The sequence below is a fragment of the Zalophus californianus genome, chromosome 4, assembly GCF_009762305.2.
Source record: "Zalophus californianus isolate mZalCal1 chromosome 4, mZalCal1.pri.v2, whole genome shotgun sequence".
NCBI lineage: Eukaryota > Metazoa > Chordata > Mammalia > Carnivora > Otariidae > Zalophus > Zalophus californianus.
The window spans coordinates 67,069,474-67,087,051 of record NC_045598.1 but is presented as its reverse complement, the minus strand read 5'-3'; the positions used below and the strand labels follow the sequence as shown (position 1 = coordinate 67,087,051).

General features: G+C 36.0%; 1 long non-coding RNA gene across 1 annotated transcript in view; it reads left to right on the top strand.

Annotated features, from left to right (window-relative positions):
- LOC113915202 overlaps positions 1 to 17,205 on the top strand; it is a 31,626-nt gene extending 14,421 nt beyond the window's left edge. Inside the window, exons 2-3 of the long non-coding RNA XR_003517605.2 lie at positions 13,371 to 13,550; positions 16,802 to 17,205. This is a non-coding gene — a long non-coding RNA (uncharacterized LOC113915202). The remainder of the gene's footprint in view (positions 1 to 13,370; positions 13,551 to 16,801) is intronic.
- Positions 17,206 to 17,578: the final 373 nt, after the last annotated feature.

Sequence of the window (17,578 nt, the reverse complement as noted above, 5' to 3'; positions counted from 1 at the left end):
GGAGAGGTTGTGGGGAAAGGGGAACCCTCTTACACTGTCAGTGGGAATGCACGTTGGTACAGCCACTTTGGAAAACAGTGTGAAGGTACTGCAAAAAATTAAATATAGAGTTACCCTATGACCCAGCAATTGCACTACTGGGTTTACCCCAAAGACACAGATGTAGTGAAAAGAAGGGCCATAGGCACCCCAATGTTCATAGCAGCAATGTCTGCAGTAGCCAAACTGTGGAAAAAGCCGAGATGCCCTTCAACGGATGAATGGATAAAGAAGATGTGGTCCATATATACAATGGAATATTACTCAGCCATCAGAAAGGATGAATAGTCAACTTTTACATCAACATGGATGGGACTGGAGGAGATTATGCTAAGTGAAATAAGTCAATCAGAGAAAGTCATTTATCATACGGTTTCACTTATTTGTGGAACATAAGAAATAGCATGGAGGACATTAGGAGAAGGAAGGGAAAAATGGAGGGGGGGAAATCAGAAGGGGAGATGAACCATGAAAGACTATGGACTCTGAGAAAGAAAACGAGGGTTTTAGAGGGGAGGTGGGTGGGGGGTAGGTTAGCCCAGTGATGGGTATTAAGGAGAGCATGTACTGCATGGAGCACTGGGTGTTATATGAAAACAATGAATTGTGGATCACCACATCAAATACTAATGATGTATTATATGGTGACTAACATAACATAATAAAATAAAATTTAAAAAAAAGAATGATCCCAATGTATTTCTAAGATGTAATTTAAGAGATTTTGCAAGTGATGATATTGTAAATGCATAAAAAACTGAATCTCAAAAAAAAAAACCAACAACAACAACAAAAAACTATATCTTTCCAATCTGTGAACATGGAATATTTTCTATTTATTTGTATCCTCCTAAATCTATTTCATCAGTGTTTTATAGTTTTCATGTAGAGATCTTTAAGTTCCTTGGTTAAATTTATTCAAAGATACTTTATTCTTTTTGATGCTATTATAAATGGTATTGTTTTCTTAATTTCTATATCTGATAGCTATTAATGTATAGACACAAAACTGATTTTTATATATTGATTTTGTATCCTGAAATTTTACTGAATAAACTATTTGTTTATTAGTCTAACAGTTTTTTGGAGTCTTTAAGTTATCTATATGTACATATTAACCGAAAACAGAGACAGTTATACTTTTTTTTCTTTCCAACTTGGGTATGTTTTCTTTCTTTTTCATGCCTAATTGCTCCGCTATAACTTCCAACTACTGTGTTGAATAGAAGTGGCAAGAGTGAATATCCTTGTCTTGTTCTTGATCTTAAAGGAAAGCTTTCAGCTTTATGCCATTGAATGATGTCAGTTGTGGGCTTGTCATATATGGTCCTTATTTTGTTGTGGTACATCCCTTATATACCCATTATGTTGAGGATTTGTATCATGAAAGGATGTTAGTTTTGTCAAATACCTTTTCTGCTTCTATTCAGATCATCTATGATTTTTTCCCTTAATTTTGTTAATGTGGTTTATCACATCAGCTTTGCAAATGTTGAACCATCCTTACATCCCTGAAATAACTCCCACTGGATCATGCATGGCGTATAATCTTTTTAATGTACTATTGATTTCAGTTTGCTAATATTTTGTTGAAAAAATTTGCTATGTTCATTACAGATATTGGCCTGTAACTTTATTTTCTTGTAGTGTTTTGTCTGGTTTTGGTATAAGGGTGACACTTGTCTTGTAAAATGAGTTTAGAAGTATTTCTTCCTCTTCTATTTTTTTGGAAGAGTTTGAGAAGGATTGGTATGAAATGTTTGGTAAAATTCACCAGTGAAGACATCTGGCCCTAGACCTTTATTTGTTGGGAGATTTTGGATTCCTGAGTCAATCTCCTTACTAGTAATCAGTCCACTCAGATTTTCTTTTCTTCATAATTCAGTCTTGGTAAGGTACATGTTACTAGGAATTTATCCATTTCTTCTAGGTTGTACAATTTGTTGGCATATAGTTACTCATAGTAGTCTCTTCTGATATACTTTCTGTTTCTGTAGTTTCAGTTATAATGTCTTTTTAATTATTTCTAATTTTATTTATGTGAATCCCTTTTTTTTTTTTTTTTTGGTGAGTCTAACCAAAGATTTGTCTATTTTGTTTTCTTAAAAAAAAAAAAAAAACAACAGTTCTTAGTTCCAGTGATCTTTTCTATTGTCTTTTTAGTTCTTTTTCATTTATTTCTGCTCTGATCACTATTGTTTCCTCCTGCTAACTTTGGGTTTAGCTTTTTTCTTTTTTTTCTTTTTCTAATTCCTTGAGGTATAAAGTTAGACTATTTGAGAGCTTTCATTTTTCTTAATGTAACCACTTATCACTATAAATTTCTCTCTTAGAACTACTCTTGCTGCTTACATAAAACATATTCATAAATTGATTTTAAGCTGATAATAACTTCAAATACATACCAAAACTTTATCATTTAACACTCTCCCCCAAGTTTTATGCTTTTGATGTCATAAGTTACTTCTTTTTGTGTGTATCTATTAAGAAATAGTTTTTAGCGGCACCTGGGTGGCTCAGTTGGTTAAGCATCTGCCTTCAGCTCAGATCAAGATCCCAGGGTCCTGGGATTGAACCCCACGTCAGGCTCCCCACTCAGTGAGGGGCCTGCTTCTCCCTCTCCCTCTGCTTATGCTCTCTCAGTCAAATAAGTAAAATCTTTTAAAAACGTTTTTGTAGTTATTTTTAATACTTTTATCTTTTAACATTCATACTAGTGTTACAAGTGATTTACCACCATAATATTATATTAGAGTATTCTGGATATAACTAAATACCTTTATCTGTAAATTTTATATTTTTATATGTTTTCCTATTACTAATTAGTGTCCTTTCATTACAGCTTGAAGAACTCCCTTTAGCATTTTCTTCCATGTTTTTATTTAAATTTTAGTGAGTTAACATACAGTTTAATATTAGTTTCAGGTGTAGGAGTTAGTGATTCACCACTTACATACAATACACAGTGCCCATCACAAATGCACTCCTTAATCCCCATCACCCATTTAACCCACCCCCCTACCCGCCTCTCCCCTCCAGCAACCCTCAGTTTGTTCTCTATAGCTAAGAATCATTTCTTAAGGCAGGTCTAGTGGTGATGAAATCCTTCATCTTTTATTATCTGCAGAACTCTTTATTATTATTATTCTGAAGGACAACTTTGTTGGGCAAAGTATTCTTGGCCGTTTTTTGTTTTCCGTTGTTGTTGTTGTTGTTTTTATGTGGGGGAGGGGCAGAGGGAGAGCGAGAATCCTAAGCAAGCTCCACACCCAGCACCGAGCCTGATGCAGGGCACGATCTCACAACCCTGAGATTATGACCTGAGCCAATATCATGAGTTGGACACTTAACCCACCAAGCCACCCAGGTGCCCTAGGAGGTTTGTTTGTTTGTTTTTCTGTTGTTTTTGTTTTTAATTTCAACACTTTGAATCATTCTGCTCTCTTCTGGCCTGTAATGGCTTTCTTGAAACATCTGTTCATACTCTTTTGGGGGTTCCCTTCTATGTAGGAAGTTACTTTTGCTGTTTTTAAGATTCTCTTATTGTTTTTAACTTTTGACAATTTAATTATAATGTGTCTTTGTGTGGGCCTTCTTGAATTCATTTTTTTGGTACTTTTGGGTATCTTGGACTATCTTTTCTCCTCTGGTTAGAGAAGTTTTCTGCCATTATTCCTTCAAATAAGCTTTTAGCCCCCTTTCTTCTTTTCTGGGATCCCTAAAATGCACATATTGGTCTTTTTGTGGTATGTGATGTCCCGTAAGCTATCTTCACTCTTCCCCCCCCCCCAACCATTGGATGAATTCCATTGCTGGGTCTTCAAGTTTATTGATCCGTTTTTCCACTCGATCTCCTCTATTGTTGAGTCCCTCTATTGAATTTTTCAGTCCAGTTATATTCTTCAGCTCTGTGATTTCTGTTTGGTACTTTTTAAATGTTTTCTGTCTCTTCATTGAAATTCTCATTTTGTTTATGCATTGGTTTTCTGTCCTTGTTGAGCTGTCTTTATAACTGTTATTGTAAACACTTTGTCAGGTAAATCACTTATCTTCATTTCAATAAAATCGGTTTCTGGAGATTATTTTGTGCATTTTGGGGAACATATTCCTTGTCTGCTCATTTTTCCTTGACTTTCTTAAATACTGTGCCACACAGGTGCCCCTAAAGATTTTATTTGTTTATTTGACAGAGAGAGAGAGAGAGAGAGAGAGAGAGAACAGCAGGGGCAATGGCAGGCAGAGGGAGAGGGAGAAGCAGGCTCCCTGCTAAACAGGGAGCCTGATGTGGGATTTTTTTCTTGATTTTCTTTTGGCTCCTGCATGCTAAATAAAACAGCCATCTTTCCCAGTGTTGCTGGAGTGGTATTGTGTAGGAGATGAACTTCAACAATTAGCCCAGCCTGAGCTCCTGGTTGTCTCTAAACCTCTGTGGTTGTACAAGCCAACTTCTTTGTTCTTAGGGGCTCCTAGTAGTTGAGATTGTGCCATCAGCAATCACTGACACCAAAAGGGAGGATTACAGTCAGTAACTAGATGCAATCTGATTAGAAGCTGGATCCTAAGCGGCAGCTTGGAAAGTATGTAGGTAAGCCCCTTTAAAGATAAATGGGAGATGTGCTTTAACCTGTTCCTTCTGCACTGATCCCAGGTGTACACCCATGGAATGGTGCTTTGACACCTGTTTAAAAACTATTCTTTGTTTGCTATAGTTCGGTGGGACTTGTGAATCAAGTGTTGTTGACTACCAAACTGAGGTGATTTGAGGGACTGCCCCTTAGCTGGCAGTTGCAAAGGTGGAGCACCAGACATGTGTATAAGCTCTTTCCAGGGAGATACTGGTAACTTGGGACTCCCCTTATGTGTATATTGGATCATTTGATGTTATCTTATGAGCCCCTCAGCTTTCTGCATGCTTTATTCTTTTTTTTTCTTTTAGTTCCTGTAGATAATATCAAATAACCTAAGTTTAAGTTTACTATTTTTTTCTTCTGCTTGATCAAGTCTATATTGGAATCATGGAGTAAATTTTTCAGCTCCAAAACATGTCTTTCTTTATATTTTCTCTCTCTGTTAAAATTTTCATTTTGCTAATATATCATTTCCTTAGCTTGTTGAGTGTCTTTACAATGTCTTTGAATTTTTTTGACATATAATTCATTTGCCTCCATTTCTTTAGGGTAGATTTCTGGAGATTTATTTTTTCCTTTTGTTGGGTCATGATTTTGTGTGTTTGTGTGTGTGTGTGTTCTTTATAGCTTATCATTGATATCTGTGCATTTGAAGAAACACCCACCTCCCCTAGTCTTTATGGACAGGATGTGGCAGGGTAAGACCCTATCCAGTTAGCTCAACTGAAAACTCTGTTCTCTGAAACCTTTTCTGTTGCTGTATGTTCTCTCAACTTGTACATATAGATTCCTAATGAGAGAATTTGCTCTTTTGGGGGGCTTGGGAGTGAGGGATAGAAGCTTTTAATCTCTTGCTCCCTCTACTGCCTATCTGCTGTACTGCAGTTCCTCTGAAATAGGAGCATGCCACCCCGCTCTTTTTTTGTTCTCAGTAGCCCCTCAATATCTAGAGTATGTCACACCTTATCAGCATACCAAGTCAGACATGACAGAAATTGGTCCTTTGGGCAGCACCCCCCCCAAAAAAAATGTTAGATGTATACACCATGTATGTCCCTCCTTCTTGGAGAAGAATTCTCAAGCTGTGTGCCTTTTCCAATTGCACAAAGCCATGCCAGGTAGAGCAATCTACCTGCTGCTTCCCTTTGTTCTCAGCAACTTCCCTGCATCCAAACGATTTCAATTTAGTCAGTGCTCCAAGTGTGGCAATACACTAAAATCTGTCCCTTGGACAGCTTTAAATGACCAGGAGGTTGAACTCATGCTCTACTCTCTTTTTCCTTCTGAGGAAGAAGTCACAGGCCAGCAGGACATTCTCTCTTGGCACTGAGCTTTGCTGGCTTGGGGTTGGGACTAACGCAAGGAAATTGAAATTGCTCTTCTTACTTAGTTCAATGTGGCTGTTAACTTTGTATTTGTCTGGGGTACTGTAACTTCCTAACTAGATTCTGGAATTCACATATAGATATTTTGGCCCATATATCATTGTTGTTTCTGTGTTTCTGAGAGGAAATGAGGGCTGCTGGGACTACTATTCTGCCATCTTGATGATATTATTCTCAAATTTATGTTGTTTTAAGCAATTAAATTTGTGGTACTTTGTTACAGCAGCAATAGGAATTAATATGTGGAAGGTTTAATATATTAAATATGAAGACATATCATAAATATTTATGATTAGGAAGACAGCATAGAATCAATACAATAAATATGAAAATAGATCACTAAAACAAACACAGAATCCCAAACCAGACCATATATGGTCACCTGATATATGAGGAAAGTGCTGCTGTAGTGCAATGGGGAAAAGAATGATCTTTTTAATAAATTGTGTAGGATAAATTAAATATCCATATGGAAAAATGTCTTGACCCCTACTTCACAGCATAAACAAAAATCAATTCCAGCTATATTACAGGTATAAACATGAATGGTAAAACAATTAATATTATAGAAGGAAACATTGAAAAGCATCTTTGTGATCTAGGTATAGGCAAATATTTCTTGATCAGGCATGAAATTGTTAAATATGACTGAAAATTGATAATGAGACTATATTAAAATAGAACCCTCTGTTCATTAAAGCACATCATCAAGGGAATTAAAGGGCAACATGCCAAATGGGAGAAGACATTTTCAACATATATATCCAACAAAGGATGAATAATCTATTAAAGCTTTTATAAATCAGTAAGAAAAAGACAACCAACACAATTTTTAAAATAGGTAAAATATTTGAATAGACATTTTACAAAAGATATTATGTAAAAGGCCACCAAATATATGAAAAGTTGTCCCCTTAAGAAGTTTTCAAGGAAATACAAATTAAAACCAGAATGTGATATTATACTTTCATAACAATGGTTAAAATGCAAAAGATGAAAAATACCAAGTGTAAGTATGAATATGGTAGCTCATGCAATGCTAGTGGGATATGAAATGTTACAATCACTTCAGAAAAGTATTTGGCAGGATCTCTTAAAACTGAACCTCTAGGGGTACCTGGGTGGCTCAGTTGCTTGAGCATCCAACTCTTGATTTCGACTTGAGTCATGAACTCAGAGTCATGGGATCGAGCCCTGCATCCATGTAGTATGCTCCCCTCCCCCAGATTGCATTCATATATTCTCCCAAAGATGTGTATTTAGAATCTCCATGTCAACACTATTCTCATAAAATGCTTCCTTTCCTTAATCCTGAAGGTGGCATATCCTAGATAAGACCCACTCCTTCCTGTAAGATTCACAATTAATAAAAGTAAAGACCAGCAGCCAAACGTGGTGAATTGAACATGGCAAAGACTTTGTTGTTCTGAGACATGTATATTTGGAGTTTGTTTATTACCACAGCCTAATCGGATAAAGATATTATTAGTAATAATAGTAGTAATATTGCTATTTGTTATTACAATTATTATTGCATTGGGAGTATTTGTAATTATGGGTTGCCTAAAAGTGCAATTATTGTGTTCTATTCAAAAGGAAGCAGTAAGAGGTGTTTTCATTACTTGAAAAAGCTCATTTGTTTACTAGGACAATCAATAATCAGAAAGCATCTACTAAAGGAAACTTGATTGCTTGACCTTAGAAAATTCAAGCTTTGGTTATAATCTCTTGTTAAATTTAAAGCAGAAATCAAATGTAATCTTAAATATTGTGATCGTGCATATCTGGAGAGCTCATTGAATCCTTAAAATGTGTTTTTCTTTTATAGAACTTTATATTTGAATTTTCAGGTATCACTAAAATAATTTTTATTTATGAACACAATTAGATGGGGATTAATGCTGCTTAGTGACATCTCTATCAGGAGTCTTTAGTACTTGGGATCTAACAAAAAAGGTTTTTTTGTTTTGTTTTGTTTTTTGTTTTTTTAGGGGCGACTGGGTGGCTCAGTTAAGTATCTGCCTTCGGCTCAGGTCATGATCCCAGGGTCCTGGGATCGAGCCCCGCATCGGGCTCCTGCTCAGCAGGAAGACTGCTTCTCCCTCTCCCACTCCCCCTGCTTGTGTTCCCTCTCTCGCTGTCTCTCTCTCTCTGTCAAATAAATAAAATAAAATCTTAAAAAAGTTTTTTTTAAATTATATATTTCATTATAAATATTAATCATTGTTAGATAAGTAAGTCTTAAAATTCTGTAGAACTTTCAGGATAAGCTTCAGGCAGCTTTAAGGAAAGGGCTATTATAAATGAGCTCTTGAGAGTTTGATGAGGGGGGGCAGGATATGCAACCCCAAAATGTGCCACTTTGGCATGTGGCTTATTTTGAGCTGAAGTCAAGCAAGACATAGCTAACTCAAGAAAAACTTTTACTTCTCCCTAATTACCTAAAAAATATTTAGACATAGGACCTGGCCCAGAAAGAGAGTTATTACCAGGGATAACATGTTATCTGAAAGATCTATCTATATAGCAGGGCAAACATCTAATTAGCAAACCTCTCTCTGCTCTTTGTATAATTCTGTGAATTACTCTCATCCCCTATGAAGCTCTAGCCCCTATCGTAGTCCTTAGTTGAGGATGACATATAAGCCTCACCTGCCTAACTTGCCCTTGGGTCTCATAACTTCAGGGCTCCTGTTCATAAGGAAGTAAATTTGTTTTTACTCAGTCTGTCTTCTGCCGATTTGATTATTAGACCTGCCAAAAAAAAATCTAGAAGGTAAGAAGGGGCAATTTTTCTGCCCTTACAGTGACTTATTAAATTCTCCCCCTACCCCCTGCAGGGCTCAGACTCACCACCATGAGATCAAGACCTGAGCAGAGAGCAAGAGTCGGACACTTAACTGACTGAGCCACCCACGTGCCCCTTAAGTTTCTTAAAATTTGAAAAAAAATTAAAATCACAGAATAAGATTCTTAAAAGGCAGAAAATCATTTATCTGAGCATAATGTAATGAAACTGAAAATCAGTAACAAAGGTATAAACAAATCTCAGCTACTTAAAATTTTTAAACATGTTTTCAAACTATTACTGATTTAACAGAAAAATTAAAATTACAAATATAAAATAGTTGGGCAACAATAATCACGTATCTTAAAAAACTCACGTTTTTTGTTTTGTTTTTGTTAAAAGTTTTTGTTAAAAAACAAAAACTCACATATCTTAAAAAATTTCTAATGGGTATTGTCCAAAGAGGCAAAGTCATAAATTATTAGTGTTAAACTTGCCACATTATGCATTCCAGGTAATGGGGGGGAGTATTTATATTTATTTATTTATTATTATTATTATTGCAATTTTACCTGGATTTGTCTTTTCATTTTTGGACGTCTGCCTAGCCTTTTCACATATGGAACTGTTTAAGAAGGCAGAATGTTAATGGGATTAGCTTGTTAAATAATACAATGTTATTTTTGTGTAGGCATGTGCTGGATTACCACTCATGACCTTGAAATTTTGTAAACTGAAAAAAAATAAGGAATTTAATTTTTTTGAGGAATTGGATGATGCCATTAAAAAAAACAGATGCTATACAATTTTCCTATCAAATACCACATGATTATACACATTAAATATCTGTATAATGTATAATATTTTCTTAAATTATTTTAAGTCTGCAATTTTCCCTTTTGTTTTATTGGTAAGGTCTATTCATTTTATAGTCAACATTAATGGGGAAATTGCACATAAAAAGAGAGTGAGGGAAACACTATATGGAATTATTGTTTATTTTTTCTATCTTATGCAAAATATAAGAGTTGGTTGTAAAGGAGTGTGTGAGGGATTTCAGAGACAAGAATATATCCTAGCCTGGGGAATGAGCTAGAAGCTTCAACTTGATTGGACACCTCTTTCGGCCACTCACCTCTGCTCTTCTCTCTCTCTCTCTCTTTTTTTAAATTTTTTTTTATTTTTTATTTTTCTTAAAGATTTCATTTTTTTAACAGGGAGAGAGCGAGAGAGGGAACACAAGCAGGGATGGTGGAAGAGGGAGAAGCAGGCTTCCCAGTGAGCAGGGAGACTGATGTGGGGCTTGATCCCAGGACCCTGGGATCATGACCTGAGCCAAAGTCAGACACTTAACGACTGAGCCACCCAGGCGCCCTCTTTTTTTTTTTAAACACATTTTCTTACAGCAGTTTTACGTTCGCAACAAAATTAAGAGGAAGGTACAGGGATTCCCCACACATGCATAGAATCCCCCATTATCAACATCTCTCTTCAGAGTGGTACATTTGTTACCAAGGAAGAACCTACATTGACACATCATAATCACCCAGAGTCTTTAATTTGCATTAGGGTTCACTCTTGATGTTGTATATTCTGTGGGTTTGGACATATGTAATATGACATGTGTCTACCATTATAGTATGATACAGAGTACTCTCACTGAAGTAATAAGTACTCTCACTGCAGTAATAATCCTCTGTTCTCTATTATTCCTCTCCACTCCCCTTGGTGGAAACTACTTATCTTTCTATTGTCTCCATAGTTCTGTCTTTTTGAGAATGTTATATAGTTGGAATAATACAGTTTGTAGCTTTTTCAGATGCCTTTTTTTTTTTTACCTAGTAATATGCACTTAGGCTCTTTCATGTCTTTTCATGGCTTGATAGCTTATTTCTTTTCAGCACTGAAAAATATTCTGTTGTTTGGATGAACCACATTTCATTCTCCATTCACCTTCTGAAGGACGTCTTGGTTGCCTTCAAGTTTTGGAAATCATAAATAAAGCTGCTATAATCATCCGTGTGCATGTTTCTGTGTGGACATAAGTTTTCAACACCATTGGGTAAATCCCAAGTTGTACAATTGCTGGATTATATGATGAGAGTATGTTTAGTTTTATAAGAAACCACCAAATTGTTTTCCAAAGTGGCTGTGACATTTGGGAATTCCCAATGCCAAGTGCAATGAATGAGAGTACCTGTTGCTCCACATCTTCCCCAGGATTCGGTGGTGTCAGTGCACTGGATTTTAGCCATTTTTTAAAATCAATTAATTTATTTATTTTGAGAGAGACAAAGAGAGCACACACATGAGCAGGGGAGGGGCAGAGGGAGAGAGAGACTCTTAAGCAGATTCCCCACTGAGCACAGAGCCCAATGCAGGGCTTGATCTCAAGTCCCTGAGATCATGACCTGAACTGAAATCAAGAGTCGGATGCTTACCGACTGAGCTATCCAGGCACCCCTGGATTTGGGCCATTCTAATAGGTGTGTAATGGTATCTTGTTATTGACAAGTGAAGTGGAGAATCATTTCATATGTTTATCTGCCATCCTTATGTCATCTTTGGAGGTGTCTGCTAAGGTCTTTGTCCCCCCTTTTTAATTGGGTTATTTGTTTTCTTAATGATGAGTGTTAAGAGTTCTTTGTGTAGTTGGAATAACAGTCCTTTATCAGATGTGTCTTTTATAAATATCTCTTCCCTGTCTGTGGCTTGTCTTATTCGTTTGACATTATTTTTTGCAGGGAAGTTTTTAATTTTAATGAAGTCCAGCTTATCAATTATTTATTTCATGTATCATGTCTTTGATGTTTCATATAAAAAGGCATCACCACACCCATGGTCATCTAGAATTTCTTCTGTGTTTCTTCCAGGAGTTTTACAGTTTTGCATTTTCCATTTAAGTCTCATCCATTCTAAGTTAATTTTTGTGAAGGACATAAGCTGTGTTTAGATTTTTTTCTTTTTTTGCATGTGAATGTCAGTTTTTTCAGAACTATTTGTTGGAAAAACTAGTTTTGCTTCACTATGTTCTCTTTGCTGTTTGTCAAGGATCAGTTGACTGTAGTTATGGGGGTCTGTTTCTGGACTCTGTATTCTGTTTTATTGATCTGTTTGCCTATTCTTTTTCTAATACCACCATCTTGATTACTTGAGCTTCATAGCAAGTCTTGAAGTTAGGCCGGATGGGTCCTCTAGCTTTGTTCTTTTCCTTCAATATTGTGTCGAATATTTCCGGGTCTTTTGTCTCCCCATATAAATTTTAGCATCAGTTAGTTGATAGCTATAAAACAACTTGTAGGGACTTTGATTTCATTACTTTCTAACTAAATGAGAACTCCATTGTGCTGTCCACTGAAAATGCTCTTTTCAACTCCTCTCAGATTTGGGTTAATAAGAGGGACATTGCCTTAACTGAAAACTGCTGGTTGTCCATATTTGGTACTTCTCTTTTCTGAAACAAAAGTAATAGAGACTATGAACATGTACTCCTGGTATCACCAACAGTAAGGAGTATGTATCATGATGAAAACAGCAACATGTGGGATTTCTTTAAATCAACTATTTTTCATAAAAAGACATAAAGGCAGCTGACTTATATATTTGGCACCTTCATTAGTAGATATTAAATTGTTTTGTTTTATTTATTAGGTTAAAAAAGTTAAAATGACATTAACAAGTACAGTATAAATAATTAAGCTTAATTAAGAGCAATTTCAAGGTTTAGTATATCTGGCTTTTCAAAAGTTTAATAGAGTACTAGAGCAGTCTCACAAATTCTTATGAGACAAACAACGGCATTTTGGGATATTAATGACCATTGTCTACTTTCTGTAACTAACACTATGTAAAAATGACACCTAGAAAGCATTTTCTGAACTCCACAGAGAAGCATATGCTACATGTTGGACAGTATCTATCTGCCCATCTGTCTCTGCAAAATGGCATCTTTAGAGGCTTTGGCTTGCTCTAGAAAGCCACTGTTCAGCTGCTGAGGGTTCAACTGAGAATGTTTGTAGGGATGTTGACCTAAAATCCATTTATCAGAACAACTCCCTGAAGAATTATTTTCATGTGTTTAGTTGTTATAATTTTTTCTAATTGTAGAAAATAAAGAAACTAATATAACAAACACCTGGATATCTACCATCAAGAATGAACAAAGGCTAACATTTATGGTTTTCTATAGAAGCACTGGTTGTTTTTGTTATTTTTTTTCTAAAGAATCATAAAACTAAAGACCTTTTAAAAATCCATTCCCTTTTTCTATTTCTCATTCCATCTTCTTCTTCATATAGAAGCCTATTATGAATTCACTGTGTATTCTTCTTATACATATTTTTATTTCGCTGTGTGTCTATTACCCATGAATATTATCTAACATTGATGTGTTTTTAAACACTATTGCAAATGCTATCAATACTGAATTATCTAGGACAGATCCATGGACAATTCTCTTGTTTAATTGAGTGAATCTTTGTGACATGTATGCGAGATCTATAAATGTTCATGAGAATTTTATATCAGCAGAAACACTGCGTGTTAGACTAGAAGAGAAAGAAAAGACATAAATAAGAAAGTATTGATTCTCCAGATATTCACGGCAAGAAACAAGTTGATAAAACTATTCAGCTGCAAAGACCTACTACCATTTATGAAAAAAGGATGCTTCAGAAAACAGAGCCTTGAACCAGAGGGCAGAGATGCAAGGTGAGAGAGAGAATTCTTCCTAAGCCTTGAAAACTAATGGAATTTCTGTGACTGAATTTCAAAATTGGATGAGATTAGTGTCTCCATTTTCCTTCTATTTTCCTCTATTTTAAACTGATATATTAACTCTTACTCTATCCTTGTTCTACCATTGGATTTTGTCGGCATATAGCATGCTTCTCTAGTTTAGCAAGTCCACAGGTGGAGAGAAATTGTGCTGGAGGATGGATTATACTGAGATTCACCCATACCTGGTTTAGATGATTTAGGTGATTGGGATGCCTGGGTGGCTCTGTAGGTTGAGTGTTGGATTCTTGATTTCGGCTCAGGTCATGATCTTGGGGTTGTGAGACTGAGCTCCACGTCGGTCTCTGCAAATGGAGCCTGCTTGGGATTCTCGATCTCCCTCTGCCCCTCCCACCTATGTGCGTGCTCTCTAAATAAATAAATAAATAAATAAATAAATAAATAAATAAATAAATACGTTATATGATGAGATTTTGGACTTCTGAGATGATGAAACTTAATTGAGATTATTGGATTTGTAGATGATGCCGAAATGGATTGGAGATGTTAAAATGGGGATAATTATATTTGGGATGTATGTGAGCCTTTGAGCTTCAGTGGTTGGATTATATTGTAGGCAGAATAATGGCTTCCAATATGCCCATGCTCTATTCATTGGAACCTGTGAATACATAGATAGAGTAAAAGGGATTTTGCAGTTCTCATTAAGGTTAAGAACTTTGAGATAAGGAGATTATTCTTAATTATTCAGGTGGGAATAATGTAATCACATGAATCATTAAAATTAAAGAACATTTCCTGGCTTTGGTCAGAAAGATTGGATGACAGAAGGCAAAAGACTGACTCTTAAGATAGTTCTACAACTACGTGGAAGTGAATTTTGCCAATGCCAAAATATTTTAAAAGATTCTCCCGTAGAGTCTACAGAAGGGAAGACAGCCCTAACACCATGTTTGTCTTAGCCTAATGAGACCTATGTCTGATTCCTGACCTAAAGAACTATAAGATAATGATTTTATCTTGTTTAAGCCACTATGTTTATGGTAATCTTTTATGGCAGCATGAAAAACCAAAAAAAGTATGACTAACTCAATAGTATATTTTTAGATCCTACTTAGGTCTACATTCCCAGGTAGAGTTTATTCATTTTAATTGCAGTACTATATTTTAACATACAAATAAATCACACTTTATCCATTTCGGTCCAGACAGATATTTATATTGTTTCTAGTTTCTCTCTATAACAAACAATGCAGGAATAAACAAAAACATCCTTCTTTATGTCTATTAATACTCAGTGCAAAAGTTTCTATACTGCAACTAGGGAGATAAAGTATTGGGTCATTATGCATATTTCAAACATTATTAGATATTTCCAATGCATTCTAGAGTAGTTATACCAATTTTAACCTATGGTGACTATTGATCTTTTGATAACTCCCTCCCCAATTATTTTCCTATTTTTTGTTGAATTGGTCCAGTTTTCACTTCCCCCACTCCCATCCAACTTTAGAAGTTTTGCATTTCATTTTTAGGCATTTAGAATTACCCATACATTTTAACATGAATGGTTTAATAAAAAAATCTCCTTATTTTCCCCAAACTACTTTTAAAGATTATTTATTTGTTTTTGTTTTTTTTTTTGACAGAGGGAGACACAGCGAGAGAGGGAACACAAGCAGGGGGAGTGGGAGAGGGAGAACAGGCTTCCCGCTGAGCAGGGAGCCTGATGCAGGGCTCGAACCCAGGACCCCGGGATCATGACCTGAGTTGAAGGCAGACGCTTAACGACTGAGCCCCCCCAGGCACCCTACCCAAACTACTTTTAGAATAATATAAGAACATCAGCTCACTTTAAATCTACTTTTCCTCATTTTATTTCCCTGTAATTTAATTTTAGTTTCATATTGTTTTTAAGCACTCCATTAGTCATTATCATAAATTTTTCAGTTAATTTTTACTTAAATATACTAGCATTTTCCAATTAATCATTAATTCTTACTGATACCTACTCTTTTTTTCCTTTTTTTTAGTTCAATTACCTTCTTCCTGTAGAAATTCTTTGATAATTTTTTTAAAGATTTATTTATTTATTTATTTATTTATTTGAGAGAGAGAATGAGATAGAGAGAGAGAGCATGAGAGGGGGGGAGGGTCAGAGGGAGAAGCACACTCCCTGCTGAGCAGGGAGCCTGATGCGGGACTCGATCCCAGGACTCCAGGATCATGACCTGAGCCGAAGGCAGTCGCTTAACCAACTGAGCCACCCAGGCTCCCTCTTTGATAATTTTTTAAGGGATGGTCTGTGAATAGTTCATTTGAAATGGACATCTCTTTAACCTCAGAACTTTGAAGTTATTATCTACCATTTCTGACATTTCTTTTTTCTTGTTTTTTAAGGTTTTATTATTCATTTAGGGAGAGAGAGCACACAGAGGGACAGAGGGGGATGGAGAGGGACAAGCAGACTCCATGCTGAGTGCAGAGCCCAGTGTGGGGCTCAATCTCAAGATCCTGAGATCATGACCTGAGACAAAACCAGGAGTCAAATGCTCAACCGACTGAGCCACTCAGGTGCTTCCCCCCTTTTTTAAAAAAAGATTTTATTTATTCTTTTAGGGAGAGAGAGATAGAGACATTTATTTTTTCTAAAATTAAGTCTGCTATAAATCTAATTACTGTATTTTTTATAAGAAATCTTTCTTTTTGTAGATTTTTAAAGTTTCTGATATCTGGCAAGCTCACCACTATGTATTAAAGAGTGGAATATTTTTCATCTTTTTAATTTTATTAGGACTTGACAGGCTTGTTCGACCTAAGAATTCATGTATTCCTTTAACTCTGAAGAGAAAATAACTACCGTTATCACTTAAGACTCTGCCTCTTTATCATTGTCTCCACTTTGTCCTCCTGAAATGTCTATTAACATGCAGGATCTTGCCCTTATATGTATCATGTTCAATTTACCTTTTATATTTTGTACCTCTTTATTTTTTTCTCATTGCATTCCAGGTGATTTCCTCAAATCTATATTTAAATTCTTTAATTCTGTAAAATCTTTTTCTCCATTGTATTGATTTTTTAAATGCAATTCTATTATTCTAAATGTAATTCTGTTATTTATTCCTAGAGGGATTTGTGTGTGGGGGGAGGGGTTCTTTTCTTTTCTTTTTGGTACTTTGCTAAATTTTTCTGTTTCTTTTTTATACCAATCTTCTGTTTAGCAAGCAGCATCTGTCACCTATTATCAGGAGTCTAAACACTTCTGCCCACTCATCTTGGTATCAGAGTCACCAAGGAGAAGACATCAGTCAAACGCTGGATGGAACAATGCTCTGCTCACACAGAAAAGGCAGAGTGAGATTAGTTTCAGTAGTGTGTGCCAGTGAATCCTAGGGCCTGCAGATCACTCCTGGCCGCCAAAGCAGGGCACTTGGCCCGCATGCACTCCTTTTGTGCTAAAGCAGAAGAACACCACATCTCCTGTGCAGGGGACAAATATATTAGTGGGACTGGCCAGGTGCCATATGACGCACGTGCTTAAGCAGAACAAAGGAGTCCACGTTGAGTCTGAAATTGAGAAAGAGATTCCCACACAAGGCAACAAGACCAGCACAAGCTGTAAGAACACTTTACTTCTTGGTAAGGAAATATTCCAGGCCCAAGGCCCATTCTTATGGGGCTGACTGGGTTTAAAAACATTGTGAGCATAATACTGCCTTTCTCAATATCTCATATTTTCTCTTCTTTCCTTTTTCTCTCTGATGTTCTTAGCATTTCCCCCAAAGCTTCTTTAATAAGCCTGGTTTATTCCTCTTATGGTTTATAAAATGTCAATATAAGTTTATTTACTATGACACTTGTTTTCCTAGAGTTCTGTGTTGTAGAATTGTCTCCATGAGGTATATTTGTAGATGACCCTGCCCGGGGCCCTGTGTTTTCTATTGGTTCCAAACTTGCTTTTAATTTAACTTCGGTTTTCTGCATCATGCTTTAGAGTA